The sequence below is a fragment of the Cetorhinus maximus genome, chromosome 22, assembly GCF_964194155.1.
Source record: "Cetorhinus maximus chromosome 22, sCetMax3.hap1.1, whole genome shotgun sequence".
NCBI lineage: Eukaryota > Metazoa > Chordata > Chondrichthyes > Lamniformes > Cetorhinidae > Cetorhinus > Cetorhinus maximus.
Genome location: NC_135900.1, coordinates 71,801,629 through 71,822,340, shown reverse-complemented (window position 1 = coordinate 71,822,340; position 20,712 = coordinate 71,801,629). Strand labels below are relative to the sequence as shown.

General features: G+C 44.2%; 1 protein-coding gene across 4 annotated transcripts in view; it reads right to left on the bottom strand.

The window, feature by feature from the left end:
- tbxas1 (thromboxane A synthase 1 (platelet)) overlaps positions 1–14,488 on the bottom strand; it is a 242,859-nt gene extending 228,371 nt beyond the window's left edge. The window contains exon 1 of one of the 4 annotated variants that reach the window (XM_078568528.1): positions 14,376–14,488. The gene's annotated coding sequence lies outside the window, so the exon portion shown is untranslated. Of the gene's footprint in view, positions 1–14,067; positions 14,091–14,207; positions 14,338–14,375 lie in introns of those variants that run through there. The other 3 variants (XM_078568527.1, XM_078568529.1, XM_078568530.1) reach the window with 3 other exon arrangements.
- Positions 14,489–20,712: the final 6,224 nt, after the last annotated feature.

Sequence of the window (20,712 nt, the reverse complement as noted above, 5' to 3'; positions counted from 1 at the left end):
AAGTTGAGTATGAGGCCCAACCTGCTCAACCTTTTCCTCACAAGACAAATCCTTCATCCCAGGAATAAGCCTAGTGGACCTTTTCTGAACTGCTTCCAAAGCAAGTATGTCCCTTCTTAAGTAAGGTGACCAAAACAGTACAAAGTACTCCAGGTGTGGTCTCACCAATGCCCTGTGCAGTTGCAGCAAAGTTGTACTTTTATACTCCATTACCTTGCAACATTCTGTTTGCCTTCCTAATTACTTGCTGTTCCTACATGCTGATTTTTTGGGATTCATGTACATGGACACCTAGATCCCTCTGTACTGCCGCATTCTGCAGTCTCTCTCCACTTTAATATTTTGCTTTTCTATTCCTCCTGCCAAAATGGACAACCTTACATTTTCCTACATTATATTCCATCTGCCAAATTTCTGCCCACTCACTTAATCTATCGAAATTCTTTTGCAGACTCTTTGTATCCTCCTCACAACTTGTTTTCCAAGCTATTATCGTATCATCAGCAAATTTAGCTACAATACAGTCAGTCCCATCATCCAAGTCATATTGGATCTTAAATAGTTGAGGCCCCAGCTCTGATCCCTGTGGCACTCTGCTAATTACAGTTTGCCATCCTAAAAATGACCCATTTATCCTGCACCTCTTTCCTGTTAGCCAGTTCTCTAGCCATGCTACCATCACCAACACAACTGATTTTCTTTCCGTTCCCTTTTCCTTGCTCTGTTCCTTCTTTTAAGATGCTCACATGTAATATCTTCAGATACCAGTGAAGCATGTGAGGGAGGGATTTTCAGTAATGATGTATTCCTTTCTTTACATATGCTGCCTGATTTGCTGAGTTGCCAGCATTTTCTGTGGGTTTTGTTTTTCCAGATTTCCAGCACCTTCCATATTTTCAGTTTTTCTGTGTTGGATTCTAAGACCCTAATGTCAGCTTATCGCAGCTAAGCCAACAGGGCTGTTACAACAAGCCACCATGCCCTGGGCTGAGGAAGAGAAAATCAGCCAGGATTCCATCAGCCGAACACCATCCAGTGACCTCTTAGAAGTAGGTGTCGGTTGAGGAACAGGGTTATTGCTTGGGTTATGATGCCCTCTATAGTCAAATAGCCTGTCAACAATCACTGTCAAGACTCACAAGTAAACAATGACCATTTGGGGAAGGTGTCAAAAGGCAGCTACCACTTGTGGAACTGTACCTTTGCAGAAGAATTGACGAGAGTGGGAGGTGAAGATGGTTAAAGAGGAAATAAAATGTTTTGTTATTTCTATTTCGCGTGGACGTGATGGCAAACAAGAGAAAAAGACAATGGCAAGGATTTTCCAGCCCCGTCACGGGTGGCAAGGCGGTGCCCCAGCCAGAAAGTCCATTGACTTGAGGCGGGATCGGACGATCCCGGTGGCAGGCAGGTGCAGAAAATCCCACCCAATGAGTCAATGGAGAATTAACAGTCTGGTATGATCACTTTTCTCTTGTTGTAAGAAGTGCTTTAATGTTACATCGAGCCGAGTTTTATTTGGAAGTTATATCGTTTTCACAGAGCTATTTCGGATGTGACCATGTTCAGTCCTACACATCACATCTGCAGCACACTTCGTGGGTCCCATGGACACTGTTATTTATAATAAATAACGTATTTGCAGAAATCTGGCACTGGATCGGTTGAATTATCTCAGAGCACAACACACAATGAACTGCCTTTGAAAGACTATAGTTGCTACGTAGCTGAATGCAGCAGCGATACTGTGCCAGTAATGTCCCAGAAGCAGTGAGAACACAAATAACCTGTTTTTTTTTAATTGACAGAAGAATGTTGCCCATGAACTTCCTGGTTTTCTTTTGAGTGCTGCAATGGAATCTGTAACATTGACCAGAACTGGCAGACTTAACTTCACATGAGAAGAATGTCACCTCCAACAGTAATCCCTTAGTACTGCCCCAGAACGGTCAGACTAGAGTGGGGCTTGAACCTACAACCATCTGACACAGAAGCAATGTAACCACACTGATATTCTGGGGATGGAGTGCCCTCTACTGTAATAAAATAACCTGTAAATAAGAATTCCTATTCTTTTGGTTTACTCTGAATCTGGGTTTCCTCTAGATGTCCTTTCCGGTATTGGAATGGCAGCCAACAATGAACGAGCAACCTGAAGGTTGTGGGTTGAAATCCCAGCAGGGTAAATTGTGAAACTGAATTCAATAAATCCCGTTCTTTTGTTATATGGCAGGTGGTGTTTGCCAGGCTGACCAAATCCACAAGGGAAACTTGGCCACGCTATCACAACGATTTTGCAATTTGTATTTATGACAAGAAGGTTTGTGCACTGACATCAGAAGTAATGAGTCGACTATCACCTTTAGAGATTTTTAAGATTAAATTAAAACCTTTATTAACAAAAGAAAAACTTAAACATACACAAGATTACAGTTACACAATTATAACAGTTCCCAAAATTTCTCCTTAACCAGACTCCCAACTGCACACCCCCTTTTAAGGAAACAGTCCAAATAGATTCCAAATTTATAAAGTCATCCAGCAATATTACCACAAGCACCCACTGGACAATGGACTTCCAAAAGCTTTAAAAGCAACTTTGGTTACTGGAACAGGAAACTTCTATGGGATGGCTGGAGGCTTTCTCTCCAAATCTGTTTCACACCGTCGCCTTTCAAGATCTCACACGGCCACCCCTCACACAGCCTTCTATCCTTCTTTAAATATAATTCTCCCTTTTTGATCTGTAAATCCCATTGTTTCAACTTGAATTTAGAAGTTACCTTTGCCCAGAATATAACAATCATTCATGTTATCATTATGGCCAGCACTTTTGGGAAAAATCAACATAATAACCTTACCCTATCTATCTTGCCAGTTGTAAAAATCTTATTGTGTCCCTTTGAAAATCAATTGTGAAAATCAAACACTTCTCCACTTATCTAAAAATGCAAATATCATTCACACCATCTCTGCTGAGACCACACCCTCTTACTTATCTCCATTTTAAATGCCTGTTTTACACCTCACATTTGTGATAATTTAAACCTTGCAGTCTAATCGTCTCTAGTTTAATTAAATTAGCCACATACACAGAACCTTACACACACACACACCCACATAAGCCTTCTTTAAAATGTCCTACAGTAATATCAGGAAAAATAGGATAGTTTCTTGACAGTTTGCAGACTGGAACCAGAATTAAATGACAAGGAAACCTAAATGTGACTCTACTCTGAACTGCTCGTAGACTCCTGATGCTTTCCTAATAGCTTAAGCAACCTCTGCAGTTGCGCAAAATATCACAAATTGAAGGCCTACCACCAACTTCTCAGGGATCAATAATAAATGCACTGATAAAAACACTGCCTGTATCCCAAGGTTTTCTTTGAAATAGTAAGGTGGCTTTACCTTAGCAGCACCATCTTATAATTTTACACACTATCTGAAACATTCACATTGAAATTAGTTACTTACTAGTAACTGAAGACACTCATAAAAGGGTGCCACCCAGCGAAGTCATATCTGCTGGTCGCTGAGGCAGGTATGATATGTTAATATTGAATTCACATACTAATATGACAGTCAGGAATAGGACGACAGCAGAGTGGTGATCTTACTCATGGAGGTTACAGGTGTATGGCGTTAAACAGTGTGTTCCTACGCATTTGCTGTGGACACAGACTCTTGTCAATAAGCCCTTAAGGTAAGTTCTCTATCTCTGCCCTGATGTCTGAATGGAGCAATTGCTAATGCTCTCCTGGCCAGCCTCCAATTTTTCACTCTCCATAAGCTCAAGCTCATCCAAAATTCTGCTACATGTATCCTAATTTGCGCCAGTCCTACTCACTCATCACCCCTGTGCTCACTGACCTACCTTGGCAACATCTTGACTTTAAAACTCTCATCCTTGTGTTCAAGTCCCTCTATGACCCAGCCCTGCTCTGTAACCTCCTCCAGCCCTACAACTCTGAGGTCTCTGCGTTACTCCAGTCCACCCCCTTCCTCCTTTTCCCCACTATTGGCGACTGTGTCTTCAGATGACTAAGCCCCAAGTTCTGTAATTCCGTCCCTAAAATTCTTCACCTCTTGCTGTTCCTTTAAGATGCTCCTTCAAACCTATCACTTCCACCAAGCTTTTGGCACCTCTCCTAATGTCTCTTTCTTTGACTCAGTGTCCATTTTTATCTGGTCACACTCCTGTGAAGTGTCTTGGGATATTTTATCAATTTAAAAGTACTATGTAACTGCAAGTTGTTGTTTTTGTTAAGTCACGCCAAAGCTTATGTTGTACAACTCCTGGCAGACTTATCTCCATCCTGAGAATGGAATAGAAACACGAAGAAGAAGGGCATATTATACAGAATGTAAAACCCACCTCTCTGGAGTTTCATCAGTGTTGATTAGTTATTTTCCCTCTCTGCCTTTTTTGAATGATTTGAATTCCCTTACCTAGAAATAACAGTTCAAAAACTGATCATTCAACCCAACTGATCTGTACCAGTGTTTTTGTCCCTCACAAGCTTTCTTGGGATATGGGTATTGCTGGCAAAGGTAGGATTTAATGCCCATTCTCTGTTGCCCTGGAGAAGGTGCTGATGAGCTGCTTTCTTCAACTGCTACAGTCAATGAAATGACGGTACTCCCACAGTGGTTAGGTAGGGAGTTCCATGAAGCTGAACAAGCAACTATGAAGGAACAGCAATACATTTCCAAGTCAACATCAGATGTGACTTGAAGGAGACCTTGGGGGTGATGGTGTTCCCATCCACCTGCTGACTTTGTCCTTCTGGGTGATAGAGTTCGTAGGTTTGGGGTATGCTGTCGAAGAAGTCTTTGTGAGTTACTGCAGTGCGTCTTGAAGATACAGGAAGTACATAGTGGACCAGTGTTAGACGGAGTAAACATTTAGGGTGGTGGAGGGGATAACGATCAAATGGACTGTTTTGTTCCAGATGGTGTTGAACTTCTTGAGTGTTTTTGCAACTGTACTCACCCAGGCAAGTGGAGAGCATTCCATCATATTCTTGGCTTGTGCTTTGTAGATGGTAGGCTTTGGGGAGTCAGGAATTGAGTAACTCATTCCAGAATACCAAACCTCTAGCTTACTCTCGAAAAACAATGGTTTGTGCAGCAGTCGTCAACTCTGTGTTATGTATCAACTGGTATGGCTCAGGAGCCCCATTCTAGCACGGCAGTATCTGCTGCATTTGCTGCAGAGAAAGACTGTGGCCGAGATGGTGCATGGTTCACGGTTCACGAGCCTCTGTTTTCTCTGGGCCACCTTCCCAGCCAGCTCAGCTTTCAGTTTCTGCTCACCTCTTCCAAAGCCTCCCCAGTCAGCCTCCAGAGGTTACGAATGTCAGTAATTATCTCCCAGTTGTCAGCGCCAATGTCTGCCATCTTCCCAACTCACTTGCGGGTGACCTTGTAACAGAGATATGGATGCCCAGGAGGTCATGACCCATTGGCCAGTTCACCATACAGAAGATCTTGGGTATCCAGCCGTCATCCATCCATCCAGTGCAGATGTCACTGGCTTTGTAATTAGTGTATGCGGATGGAATTAGCATGCTCCAGAACCTCTGAGTTGATGACCTAGTCCTGCCAGAAGATACTGAGGATACATCTGTGACAGCGAAGGTGGAAACCATTCAGCCTTTTTTCCTGTATAGCTTATGTTGTCCAGATCTCACCACTGTAGAGAAGTGTACTGAGGACGCAAGCTTGATAGACCCCACATTTTGGTGTTCTCAGTCAGGTTACTGTTGTCCCACACTATCTTACTCAGCTTGGGCATAACAGCTGCAGCTTTCGCAACACGGGTGTTAATTTCAGCATCAAATGACAGGTTGCTGGTAATTGTGGAACCTAGATATGTGAAACAATCAAGAACCTCCAGCATCACATTGTCAATGTTAATGGCAGTATGGCAACATCTTGGACATTGATATTTGTCCTCTTGATGCTGACTCTCTCATGCCTGATTCTCATGCCTACAAAGAGTGAGTCTGTTCTTTCATTGCTGAAGGTGTTCCTCAGTACGGAATGCCAGTGCAGCATCGTCAGTGTAGAGCAAGCCTACTCTTGTAGCTACAGTATTTATGTGGTTGTTCCCTAGTTACATTTCTAGTCAATAGTGGCCCCAGGATGTTGATGATGGGGAATTTGATGAAGCTAATGCCATTGATAGTCATGGGGAGGTTTTTAAGAGATGGTCGTTTCTAAATGCCTCTGGGCTTCTATTCACAGCCTGCCTGGCTTTGAGATGTTGACACGGTGGGAAGTCAAAGCTGCTCTCTCTCCTTTCTATGCTCATCAGCAGTGACACAGTGAGAGGAAGCTCATTTAATTCAGCTTTCATCCAGCATATAAAGGTTTTTTTCTTGAATCAATCTAGAATCAATTTTAATAAACCGACTGATCCCGCTCTTCATGTGGGAAACGTGTCTGGCTTTCACTACAATACTGTTCACAGTGACATCCTGAAATCCAGGGATCACTAGGTGGGCAATTTGCAGGCACTGACTTGCATCACATCACTGCCAATTGAGATTATGGCCTTAGATGAAAAGTTAACGATCAGGACTGTTCCAGCCATACAAGATTTGTCCAGTCCTATTGTTGTAAATCTCAAATATCCCTTGCCATAATTAATTGTGTTATATTCAGATTTTACTGAAGTGAGACATCTCACAGCATGCCACATTAATTTGGCTTTATCCCTCACCCTTCACCTGGAAAAAATTTTGCTCTGTAAATTGTGGAAACTGTGAACAAAGTGATAAAATTTATGGTTTTTTTTTATTGAGCAAAGTGATAGAAGATGTTGTCAACAGTGCCAACAAGCAGCAATTACTCAGCGATGCTCATTTAGAGTTCTGCAAGGGCCAATCGGTTCCAGACCTAATTACAACTTTGGCCCCGTGGACAAAAGTGTTGAATTCCAGAGGTGAGATGAGAGTGACTGCCCTTGATATTAAGGCAGCGTTTGACCAAGTGTGGCATCAAGGAGCCCAAGAGAAAGTGGAGTCAATGGAGGAAAACTCTCCAGTGGTTTGAGTCATACCTAGCACAAAGGAAAATGGTTGTGCTTGTTAGAGGTCAATCACCTCAGCCCCAGGACATCACTGCAGGAGTTCCTCAGGGTAGTGTCCTAGGCCCAAACGTCTTCAGCTGCTTCATCAATAACCTTCCCTCCAGCATAAGATCAGAAGCAGGGATATGTGCTGATGAATGCACAGTGTTCAATACCATTCGCAACTCCTCAGATACCAAAGCAGTATGTGTCCATATGCAGATAGGCCTGGACAATATTTAAGCTTGGACTGGTAAGTGGCAAGTATCAGTCATGCCACTCAAGTGCCAAGCAGCAGTGTCATGAAAAGGCGATGACAGCCTCAAATTACTTACGGGCCTATTGAACTTTTTAAGGAAGACTTCTGTGTTTTTAAAGGAATACAAGCAAGGACTGTGCAAAAGGTGGCTGATAATGCAAAGTGACCACTTTCCGGAAAATTCCTTTATGGATTATACTGACAGACCTGTCCTGAACGAACATGGAATGTCGCACCTGAAAAAGTATCATGGCCTTCCTTCAAGCAGACGCTTGAAGGGGAGATGGAAAAGATGCAAAAGATTGAACTTTAATCTCCCGTAGCTGTGGAGACAAAAGACAGATTTGCACATCTCAGCAGTCACCCCAAAATCCATCTCCAGTTGGTTTATATCTCAAAATGTGTAAATAGTTCTGATATGAATGCAAAATGACTATTTCCCCTCATGAGAATACACACGGAAAAATCAGTTAGAAAGCAGTGTGTGCTGTGAGTGTGACAGCATGCAGAAGAACAAGCTAGTCACCCCCACCCACCCGCCCACCCCCACAGCTTATAGGCCAAAGCTCTCTCTCTCTCTGTCTCTGTTGGAGGCAAAGCTTAGAAGAAACCACAATCTAAAGGAAATAGGACAGCCTTTCAGGTACTATGCAGAGTCAAGTGTCTCCAAACCAACTGCTAAAATGCCAACATCAGTTCTACTGGAACCACCCAACATAAGAGTTGCAACATACCGCCATCCATGCCTCACGGACAAGCCAAAGACTGATTTGTATATTTTTAAATCTTTTATTTCTAATCTCAACTTCTTATTTCTGATCTGAGTATATGTATGTTGTGTTTTATTTATTTTACCCGGGTTTTAGTAACTAATAAACTTACTTTTCCTTGACTCAAGGAAGCCTTGTTAAATTAGCTTCTACTAAAAAATAAATACGCTTAGACTGGGAAAAGGTATCCAAGGGGAAAGGATCCCTTTTAAATTAGCTTTGTTGCGGCCAATTGAGAGGATTGAATAAAGGAAGGAAGCCAGCTCATTTCTTCGCACCCAAAAGCATAACAAAGTTGGGGTCCCATTTGGGAAGTTAACAAATTGTTGGCGGGGGAGGAGGGGGGGAAACTTTGCCAGGGACCAGTCATAACAATGGCTATCTCCAACAAGAGAAAATCTAATCATCTTCCCTTGACATTCAATGGCATTATCATCGCCGAATCCCCCAACATTAACATTTTTCAGGATTACCATTAACCAAAAACTGAACTGAACCAGCCATATAAATAATATAGCAACAAGAGAAGGCCAGAGGCTTGGAATTCTGCAGCAAGTAACTCGCCTTCTGACTCCCCAAAGCCTGTCCACCAACTTCAAGGCACAAGTCAGGAGTGTGATGGAATAATCTCCACTTGCCCGGATGAGTGCCGCTGTGACATTAAAGAAAATAAACACCATCCAGGATAAACAGCGCATTTCATAGCCACCCCATCCATCACCTTATACACTCCCCACTGGCGTACAGTGACTGCAGTGTGTACCATCTACAAGATGCACTGCAGAAATTCACCAAGGGCTCGTTCAACAGCACCTTCCAAACCTACTACACTATCTCTGGGAGGATTTCCTCAGCCACAGGAAGTAGGCAATTCAGAGAATGCATGTCAGGATTTTCCTTGCTATGGACAAGAGTGAATTACCTTGATCCATAGTATTATTTATCTCCCTTCATGAAGATAGTTACAACTGTCGTACTCTTTAAGTCGAGAGGTGGAGTTCTTTTTCCTCTCAAGTCCGTAGGAAGAGTGCATGAAGTCTTGATGTGAGCAAAAGTCCACCAGCTTTGAAGGCCCCAGCTGGAATACCATTGTTGCTGTAAGATTTGCTGTTTTTCATCCATTGGTTGTTTGTTGCAGCTCTCCCATCGATGGCGGTTCACCCAAGGATTCTACCACCGGGTATTAGGAGGATAGCCTGGGGAGTATCAGCTACCATTGCGGATTCACAGTTGCTAGCTGTACATAGATACCTAAAACTAAGTTACTTGCTCCCAAGTCCAAATCATTAATGTAAATGATTACTTCTGGAACACTGCTTTCTACCTTCCTCCCAACTGAAGAATTGACCTTCACCCTTGCTTTCTGGTTATTTTGCCATCCAATCAGATGTCTGTTCCCTGGCTCCACATGCCCTAACATTTGTCATAAGCATACCATGTGGCATCTTTTCAAAATCCAAGTAAATGTCATCTACTACATTACATTACTCTTTCCATTACCTCTCCAAAGACATCAAGGCAGCATTTGACCGAGTGTGATATCAAGGAGCCCTAGCAAAAAAGAAGGCATTGGGAATCGGGGGAAAACTCTCCACTGTGGCTACAAGAGCAGGTTAGAAGCTGGGAATTCTGCAGCGAGTAACTCACTAAAGCTTATCCGCTAACCAAAAGGAAGGAGTGCGATGGAATACTCGCCATTTGCCTCGTCTGGCAATATCTCAACTCTATAATTCTCATTCTTAATTTCCAATCTCTCCATTGCCTTTCCCCTCTCTATCTCTGCATGCCCACAGTCCAACATCTTTCTGAGATCTCTGCATTCCTCCAATCCTGGCCTCTTCAGCATCTCCGACTTTAATCGTCACCTGGTGGATTTGCCGACATAATTTACCAGTTAGCCGATTCCCTGACCGACAAGAGCAGCTCAATGTCAATATTGACTGGACAAGGTAAAAAAAATATATTTACTTACAGGAAATAGTCACATTTTCACAACTTCTCACAGAGTTTTACCACTTTTGATATGCAGTCACTAGTGTTAAATCAGTAACTGGTTGCACACAGTAAGATCCCACAAATGAGATCCAATATTTGGTTTTGGTTCAGGGCAGAAAGTTGATACTGACACTGAGAGGCCTGGCTTCAAAGATGGCCATGGAATTTTTAACATTTATATTATTTTAAAGTCTCATCCCAAAGCCAAATACCTCTTAACAACTGGCCCCAGTGCCCCTCAGTTGCACAGGGGCTGGCCAAAGGTTTCCTCTACCCCTCCTCCTCTTTCCTGATCAAAATCTAATAGAAGCATGCGCCAGTCTAAATGTCTCAGTCAGGGCCGAATGGAGCTTGGGCTGTGATGTCTTCTGCGGATAAGCAGTCCTGCCTCACTGCCCCTGTGAAGCCCGGTGATCTGCGTGAGGGAGCTGAGGCTGTGGAACCTGATTCTCAGCTCTGCATGTGCACGTTGAGGACTCAAACACTCACCTGAACTCGCAAACACACACACCTGAGCCCGCAAACACACCACCTGCACCTCCCAATGCACACCTGAGCCCTCAAACACTCACCTGAGCCTTTCAATACACACCTGAGCCCTCAAACTCTCAGCTGAGCCCTCACTCACCTGAGCCCTCAAACACACACACCTGAGCCTGCAAACACACTCACCTGCACCTTCCAATACACACCTGACCCCTCACTCACCTGGACCTTCCAATACACACCTGAGCTCTCAAACACTTACCTGTGCCTTCAAACACTCACCTAAGCCTTCAAACACTCACCTAAGCCATCAAACACTCACCTAAGCCTTCAAACACTCACCTAAGCCTTCAAACACTCACCTGTGCCTTCAAACGCTCACCTAAGCCTCAAATACTTACACGAGACCTCAAATACACTTCCGAGCCCTCAATAGCTCACATGAGCCTTCCAATACACACCTGCACCATCACTCATCTGAGACTTCAAATACTCACTTGAACCCTCAAATACACACCTGAGCCCTCACTCACCTGCGCCTTCTAATGCACACCTGCACCATCAAACATTCACCTGGGCCTTCCAATACACACCTGAACCATCAAACATTCAGCTTTTTTATTCATTCACGGGATGTGGGCTTCGCTGGCTAGGCCAGCATTCTATTGGCCATCCCTAGTTGGCCTTGAGAAGGTGGTGGGGAGCTGCCTTCTTGAACCTCTGTAGTCCATGTGCTGTAAGTACACCCAAAGTGCTGTTAGAAAAGGAGTTCCAGGATTTTGACGCAGCGACAGTGTAGGAATGGCGATATATTTCCAAGTCAGGATGGTGTGTGACTTGGAGGGGAACTTCCAGGTGGTGGTATTCCCATCTATCTGCTACCCTTGTCCTTCTAAATGATAGTGGTCATGGGTTTGGAAAGTGCTGTCGAAAGAGCCTTGGTAAATTTCTGCAGTGCATTTTGTAGATGGTACACACTGCTGCTCCTGTGCGTCTATAGAATGTTTGTGGATGTGGTGCCAATCAAGCGGGCTGCTTTGTCCTGGAGTGTGTCAAGCTTCTTAAGTGTTGTGAGAGCTGCACTCATCCAGGCAAGTGAGAAGTGTTCCATCACACTCCTGTCTTGTGCCTTGTAGATGGTGGACAAGCTTTGGGGAGTCAGGAGGTGAGTTACTCGTCGCAGGACTCCTAGCCTCTGACCTCCTCTTGTAGCCACGATATTTATATGGCCAGTTCAGTTTCTGGTCAATGGTAACCCCCAGGATGTTGACAGTGGAGGATTCAGTGATGGTAATGCCATTGAACATCAAGGGGCGATGGCTGGATTCTCTCTTGCTGGAGATGATCATTGCCTGACAATTATGTGGCGCAAATGTTACTAGCCACTTGTCAGTCCAAGCTTGGATACTGTTCAGGTCTTGCTGCATTTGGACATGGACTGCTCTGTATCTGTGGAGTTGCGAATGGTGCTGACCATTGTGCAATCATCAGCAAACATCCCCACTTCTGATCTTAAGATGGAAGGAAGGTCATTGACAAAGAAGCTGAAGATGGTTGGGCCAAGGACACTACCCTGAGGAACTCCTGCAGTGACGTCCTGGAGCGGAGATGACTGACCTCCAACAACCACACCTATCTTCCTTTGTGCTAGGCATGACTCCAACCAGCAGAGAGTTTTCCCCCGATTCCTATTGACTCAGGTTTTGCGAGGGCTCCTTGATGCTACCGTGGGTCAAATGTGGCCGTGATGTCAAGGGCAGTCACTCTCACCTCACCTCTGGAGTTCAGCTCTTTTGTCCATGTTTGAACCAAGGTTGTAATGATGTCAGGAGCAGAGTCGCCCTGGCGGAACCCAAACTGGACGTCAGTGAGCAGGTTATTGATAAGCAAGGGTCACTTGATAGCATTGTTGATGACTCCTTCCATTACTTTACCGATGATCCTGAGAAGACTGGCCGGGTTGGATTTGTCCTGCTTTTTGTGTACAGGGCATACCTGGGCAATTTTCCACATAGCCAGGTAGATGCCAGTGTTGTAGCTATACTGGAACAGCTTGGCTAGGGCTGCAGCAAGTTCTGGAGCACAAGCCTTCAGTATTATTGGCGGAATATTGTCAGGGCCCATAGCCTTTGCAGTATCCAGTGCCTTCAGCCATTTCTTGATATCACCTGGAGTGAATCGAATTGGCTGAAGACTGGCATCTGTGATGCTGGGGACCTCCGGAGGAGGCCAAGATGGATCATCCACTTGGCACTTCTGGCTGAAGATTGTAGCAAATGCTTCAGCCTTATCTTTTGCATTGATGTGTTGGGCTCCTCCGTCATTGAGGATGGGGATATTTGTGGACCCTTCTCCTCCAGTGAGTTGCTTAATTGTCCACCACCATTCACGACTGGATGTGGCAGGACTGCAAAGCTTAGATCTGATCCGTTGGTTGTGGGATCGCTTAGCTCTGTCTATTCACTTGCTGCTCCACCCTGCTCTCGTGCCCACATGTCCATCCTTGGCCTGCTGCATTGTTCCAGTGAAGCTCAACGCAAACTGGAGGAACAGCACCTCATCTTCCGACTAGGCACTTTATAGCCTTCCGGACTGAATATTGAGTTCAACAATTTTAGATCATGAACTCTCTCCTCCATCACCACCCGCTTTCCGATCCCCCCCTTTTTTTTCCAATAATTTATATAGATTTTTCTTTTCCCACCTATTTCCATTATTTTTAAATATATTTCCATCCATTGTTTTATCTTACCTTTTAGCCTTTTTCAATTACTTCACCCCACCCCACCCTCACTAGGGCTATCTGTACCTTGCTTGTCCTGCTGTCTACCTTTAATTAGCACATTCTTTAGATAATATCACCACCTTCAACACCTCTTTGTCCTTTTGTCCGTGACATCTTTTGACTATTTCCACCTATTACTGGCCCTCTATAACGCTCCACTTGTCCCACCCCCCTTAAACCAGCTTATATTTCACCTCTTTTCTATTTTTACTTAGTTCTGTTGAAGGGTCATTCAGACTCGAAACATTAACTGTGCTCCTCTCCGCAGATGCTGCCAGACCTGCTGAGTTTTTCCAGGTATTTTTGTTTTTGTTTTGCTGCTTATGCTGTTTGGCATACAAGTAGTCCTGTGTTATAGCTTCACCAGGTTGACACCTCATTTTTAGGTATGCCTGGTGCTGCTCCTGGCATGTCTTCCTGCACTCATCATTGAACCAGGGTTGATCCTCCGGCTTGATGATAATGGTAGAGTGGAGGATATGCCGGGACATGAGGTTACAGATTATGGTTGAGTACAATTTTGCTGCTGATGGCCCACAGCGCCTCCTGGATGCCCAGTCTTGACTTGTTAGGTCTGTTTGAAATCTATCCCATTTAGCACAGTGGTCGTGCCACACACGATGGAAAGTATCCTCAATGTGAAGGCGGGACTTTGTCTCCACAACTACTGTGAGCTGGGCCCTCAAACACTCACCTGAGCCTTCCAATACACACCTGAGCCAAGACTCACTCACCTGAATCCACAAATACACACCCGAGCACTCAAACACTCACCTGCGCTTTCAAACACTTACCTGAGACCTCAAGCACTTACCTGAGACCTCAAGCACTCACCTGAGCCCTACCTCACTTGGTACACCTCCCAGTGGCGACAGTAACCAAGCAGCAAGGGAGGGACCGCGGCTGGACACCAGGAAAGAAAGAGCGGGAGTGTTAAGTTTAATGATGAGTATTGCTCGATAGCACCTTCCTTCTCCCCCCACCCCCACGTCGATCCCTCACCTCAGGTGTAGCCTCCTCCGCCGTCCCGGAATATCGCAGTCGCAATGCGCGCATTGCCCATTGGGAATTGTTGTCCGCCCTCCCCTCTCCCCCTCCACTGCTGGCGCCCAATCGGCACAGGAGGCGAGGCTGGACTACAACTCCCACAAAGCACTGCGCGCTGTCAATCACACGCCCAGGAGAGGGCGCATTCCCACATGCCCAACCCGTGTATAAATATTGCTGTCGCTGATCAAACTTGCTGAAAAATAACACTTAAGTATATTGAAACAGATTGCAAATGCTGATAAAATCTGAAGGAAGCCAGAGAGGGAGCGGGAGAGCATCTAGTAAAAGGAAAGTTAACTTTTTCGGAGGAAAATCCGGAAAAAGAGTAGAACTTGGGTACCAGTAAAACCTTGTCCGAACTGGTCTTGTATACCTTAAAATGAAACCCCAGTACTACTGGTGCCAATATGACTGATTTTTACTGAGATTTTGAAGTAAAAACAAAAATGTTGGAAAATCCCAGCATTTTCTGTTCTAATTTCAGATTTCCAGCATCCACAGTATTTTGCTTTTATATTTGAAAGTTTTGAACTGTTTTTTCCTCCTGGACAAATATTAACAGAAATCAATTAGTTAATGATTTATTGGGTGCGATTGCTTTGATGACATTATTTTTGGGGATAGAAATGGGTGGGAGCAGAGGAAAATGTCCACCCCTACTCTTGGTGAATCACACTTGTTAAAACCATGATACAGTCAATAAATCGTTAATGAGGTTGTGAGTCCTGGCAACACTGCATTATTAATATTCCTCTTCCTGTTTTGCAAATGTCAGTGGAAAATCAATACATAGGGACTATCTAGAACGAGATCACAGTTGGCATCTCTCTATATTTTGAATGACTGACCATAAATTCAAAGATTTAAAGCAGACAGTATAAGTATGATATTTCAGATAACAAGCACCGTTCCCTACCCCTATTTCTTTGTCTTATAATGGGAAGGCTTCACAGTTAATAAGTGATCAATGTTTATTTGATGCAAGGGAAAAAAATTCAGAACTCAAGCTTTCTTCCTATACCCTTTTGTGAATGGCTTTATCTGTTTTTGAACTGGGGAAATGCAGTGAAACTTAATGATAAAGTCACAGAGTTGTCAACAATGCATTTCTTTCAAACGGCAAATAATAGGTAGACCCCAAACCATACAGAAGTGCACTCATCAAAACACCAGAAAGAAGGCTCATTAAATCAGTTTTGTAAAGCACTCATTGGTTCAGGTATCTAAGTTCATCTATCTAACCACATCATAATTATGCAAAATTTTTTGAAATATTTTGAGGTACTATGCAAATTCAAGTTCCTACTTTCATCATTTCTGTTTTGCAAGTTTATAACTTTCTGATCCAAAATTTGTGAATACAAAGTGCTACTGACAGGTGGTCACCACAGAAAGGTGAATAGAATGCAATCTAGAAATCTGCTGGTAAACATCCAAAACAGAATTTGATTTATTCAGGTTCTGCAAAAGCATTCCCCTGATAACAACAGCAACTTGAATTTATATAGCACCTTTATGGGGCAGAAAACATCCCAACGTCACCCAGCATTGACCTAGGCACCGGAAACAACAATGGCAAAACCAGCCTTGTCAACCCTGCAAAGTCCTCCTTACTATTGTCTCGGGGCTTGAGTCAAAATTGGGAGAGCTATCACACAGGCCAGTCAAGCAACAGCCTGACATATTCAAACTCACAGAATCATATCTTATAGGCAAAGTCCCAGACACTACCATTACAATCCCTTGGTATGTCCCGTTCTACCGACAGGAGAGACCCACCAGAGGTGGTGGCACAGTGGTATACAGTCTGGAGGGAGTTGCCTTCATAGTGGTATACAGTCTTGAAGGAGTATTCTCAACATCAACTCCGGACCCATTGAAGCCTTATGGCATCAGGTCATGGGGAAGGAACCTCCTGCTGATTAACACCTACCGCAGCCCCCACAGCTGATGATTCAGTACTCCTCCATAGTGAACACCATATTTAGGAAGCATTGAGGGTGGCAAGGGCACTGAATGTAATCTGGGTGGAGGACTTCACCGTCCATCACCAAGAGTGGCTCAGTAGCACCACCACAGACCAAGCTGGCAGAGTCCTAAAGAATATAGCTGCTAGACTGGAACAGCGGCAGGTGGTGAGGGAACCAACAAGAGGGAAAAACATACTTGACCCCATCATCATCAATCTACCTCTTGCAGATGCATCTGTCCATGACAGCGTTGGTAAGGGTGACCACCATACAGTCTTTGTGGAGACCAAGTCCTGCTTTCACATTGAGGATACCATCCGTTGTGTTGTGTGGCACTACCACTGTGCCAAATGGGATAGATTTCAAACAGATCTAGCAACTCAAGACTGGGCATCCATGAGGCGCTCTGGGTCATCAACAGCAGCAGAATTGTACTCAACCATAATCTGTAACCCCATGTCCCGGCATATCCCCCACTCCACCATTATCACCAAGCCAGAGATCAACCCTAGGTTCAATGAAGAGTGCAGGGTGGCATGCCAGGAGCAGCACCAGACATACCTAAAAGTGAGGTGTCAACTTGGTGAAGCTACAACACAGAACTACTTGCATGCCAAACAGCATAAGCAACATGCGGTAGACAGAGCTAAGTGATCCCAAAACCAACTGATCAGATCTAAGCTCTGCAGTCCTGCCACATCCAGTCATGAATGGTGGTGGACAATCAAACAACTAATGTGAGGAGGAGGCTCGACAAATATCCCCAACCTCAATGATGGGAGAGCCCAGCACATCTTGTCAAAAGACAAAGCTGAAGCATTTGCAGCAACCTTCAGCCAGAAGTGCCGAGTGGATGATCTATTTCAGCCTCCTCTGGAGGTCTGCAGCGTCACAGGTGCCAGTCTTCATCCAATTTGATTCACTCCACGTGATATCAAGAAATGGCTGAAGGCACTGGATACTGCAAAAGCTATGGGCCCTGACAACATTCCAGCAATAGTACTAAAGACTTGTGCTCCCTTAGCCAAGCTGTTCTAGTACAGCTGCAACATTGGTATCTACCCTACAATGTGGAAAGGTGCCCAGGAATGTCCTGTCCAAAAAAACCAGGACAAACCCAACTCGGCCATTTTCCGCCATGTCAGCCCACTCTCGATCATCACTAAGTAATGGAAGGGGTCATCAACAGTGCTATCAAACGGCATTCACTCAGCAATGAACCTGCTCACTGACGCTCAGTTTGGGTTCCAGCAAGGTCCTTAAGCTTCTGACCTCATTACAGTCTTGGTCCAAACATGTACAAAAGGGCTAAACTCAAGAGGCGAGGTGAGGGTAGTTGCCCTTGATATCAAGGCAGCATTTGACTGATTTGGGCAAAACTTGACTCAATGGGAATCAGGGGAAAACTCTCCACTGGTTGGAGTCATACCTAGCACAAAGGAAGATGGTTGTGGTTGCTGGAGGTCAATCATCTTAGTTCCAGGACATCACTGCAGGAGTTCGTCAGGGAAATGTCCTAGACCCAACCATCTTCAGCTGCTTCATCATTGACCTTCCCTCAATCATTTGATCAGAAGTGGGGATGTTCAGACATTGAAGCAGTCCGTGCCCTTACGCAACAAGACCTGGGCAACATTCAGGCTTGGGCTGATAAGTGGCAAGTAACATTCGCGCCACACAAATTCAAGGCAATGACCATCTCCAACCAAGGAGAATCTAACCATATCCCCTTGATTTCCAATGGCATTACCATCACTACATCCCCCACTATCAACATCCTGGGAGTTATTCGACATCCTGAACTGCATCAGCCACATAAATACTGTAGCTATAAGAGCAAATCAGAGGCTGGGAATTCTGTGGTGAGTAACTCACCTCCTGACTCTCCAAAGCCTGTTCACCATCTACAAGGCACATGTCAGGAGTATGATGGAATACTGTTCATTTGCCTGGATGAGTGCAGCTCCAACAACACTCAAGAAGTTCAACACCATCCAGGACAAAGCAGCCCACTTGATTGGCATCGCATCCACCACCTTCAACATCTACTCCCTCCAACACCAACGCACAGTAGCAGCAGTGTGCTCCCTCTACAAGATGCACTGCAGCAACTCACCATAGCTCCATCAACAGCACCTTCTAAATCCATGACCTCAACCACCTAAAAGGACAAGGGCAGCAGATACATGGGAATACCACCACTTACAAGTTCTCCTCCAAGCCATGCACCATCCTGACTTGGAATTACATTGTAGTTCCTTCATTGTCACTGGGTCAAAATCCTGGAACGCTCTCACTAACAGCACTGTGAGTGTGCCTACACCACATGGCTGCAGAGCTTCAAGCAGGCACCTTCTCAAGGGCGATTAGAGATGGGCAGCATACGCTGGCCTAGCCAGCAATGCCCAGATCCCATGAAAGAATTTTTTTAAAATACCTTAGAGATAAAGAAGCAGCAAAAGAAATAGGAATGCATCAGGCCACAAATACTAAGTCACAAAGAGGGAAATTAAGAGGAGTAGTGAAAATCTTGGTCCAAAAAGTAGGAGCGGAGGAAGACTTTCAAGGAAGAAAGAAGGAGATGGGGAGGTAGAGTGGTTTGGGAAGGAATTGTAGCAATAGGGCTGAGATAGCTGATGGCAAATGGAGTATAATGTAGGGAAATGTGAAGTTATTCACTTTGGTCTTAAGAATAGAAAAGCAGAATATTTTTTAAAAGGTGTGAAACTTGTAAGTGTTGATGTTCAAAGAGATTTGGGTGTGCTGGTACAAGGAAGGCAGAAAGCATGAAGGTACAACAAGCAATTAGGAAGGCAAATGGCATGTTAGCCTTTGTTGCACAGGGCTTGGAGTACAAAAATAAAGAAGTCTTGCTACAATTGTACGAGGTTTTGGTGGGGCCACATCTGGAATACTGTGTTCAGTGTTGGTCTCCACATTTGAGAAAGAATATGATCTTCTTCTTGAGCTCTCTGCCCAAAGGCAGGAGCTTGGTGATTATTCACCGAACTCTGACAGAATGCTGTGATTTTTTATTACAGATAGGTGAGGAGGTTCACTTTGTGTCTACCTCAGCCAGAATGGGGACTGTAAATGCTCCAGTGTTGAATACATTTAAGGCTGGGATAGACAGATTTTCTGTCTCTCAGGGAATCAAGGGATATGGGGAATAAGCAGGAAAGTGGAGTAGAAGCCCACGATCAGCTTTGATCATATTAGATGGAGAAGCAGGCTCGATGGGCCATATTGTCTATTCCTGCTTCTATTTCTTGCGACTATGCATCAATGGTGGGGTATAAGGTGCAAATAAAAGGCCAGAGTCAGAGGACTGGCGGGTGAAGAATAAAAATAATACATTTTTATCTTTAAAAATTACCTTTTCAGAAGCTCTTATAAAACCTGAAGCTGTATAATGTATATGGAAAAAAGCTAGTTCACCTTCACCAAGCACCAAGTTACAGGGTGCAACCACAAAAAGACACTGGGGTTTGTGGCATTATTCAATATGAATGTGTTAACTGATGCATTAAAAATAGCACTCAATAGAATATTAACCCCAAAGGTTAACAGAGGGAACAAAATATTCACAAGGCTCTCTGCCAGGAACTACACTGCAACTCCTTCAGATGTTTTCTATCTTAAAAGGCAGCCCATTACTACATTCTCAAGGGCAACTAGGGATGGAACTCGCTAGTGATGCTCACATCCCGAGAATGATTTTAAAAATACAAATTTAAAAGCTGACCATTCCAGAAGAGGAAAAGCATTGTGAGAGAATTGGACAATGAGTACACATAAAGACACAAATTAAATACTTTATAAAGGAGGTTTTATGTTATAATGAAATAAAAGAAAGAAGAAAATAAAGAAAATTTGCATTTCTATAGCACTGTTTGTATCCTCAGGAAGTCTCAGACCTCTTTAAAAACAATAAAATGCCTTTTTATGTGTTGTCACTTTTGTAATGAAATAAATGATCAGTTCATCAAAAGTAAAAGTATTCATTTATACCTCTTTTGATCCAACCAGAAGGTTGCCAGTAATGAGGAGCTAAGTGCCCCTCCTGAAAGAAGCAACACTGATAAACCATGACAAAGAAAAACAAAACCTTTAAAGGAAACTTAGCTAAACAGATTAAAGTGACAAGTGACATTCTCAGGGGTGATGCACTCCAGTCCCCTCAGAGCCTGAATTGGACTGGCAGACACCATGTGCTCCTTCTCCAGGGACACCTGGGTACGGACGTAGCCACGGAAGAGAGCAGGCAGTTGATCGGCATGACCCCCTCGATGGCCCGCTGCCTGAACCTGTTGATGCTC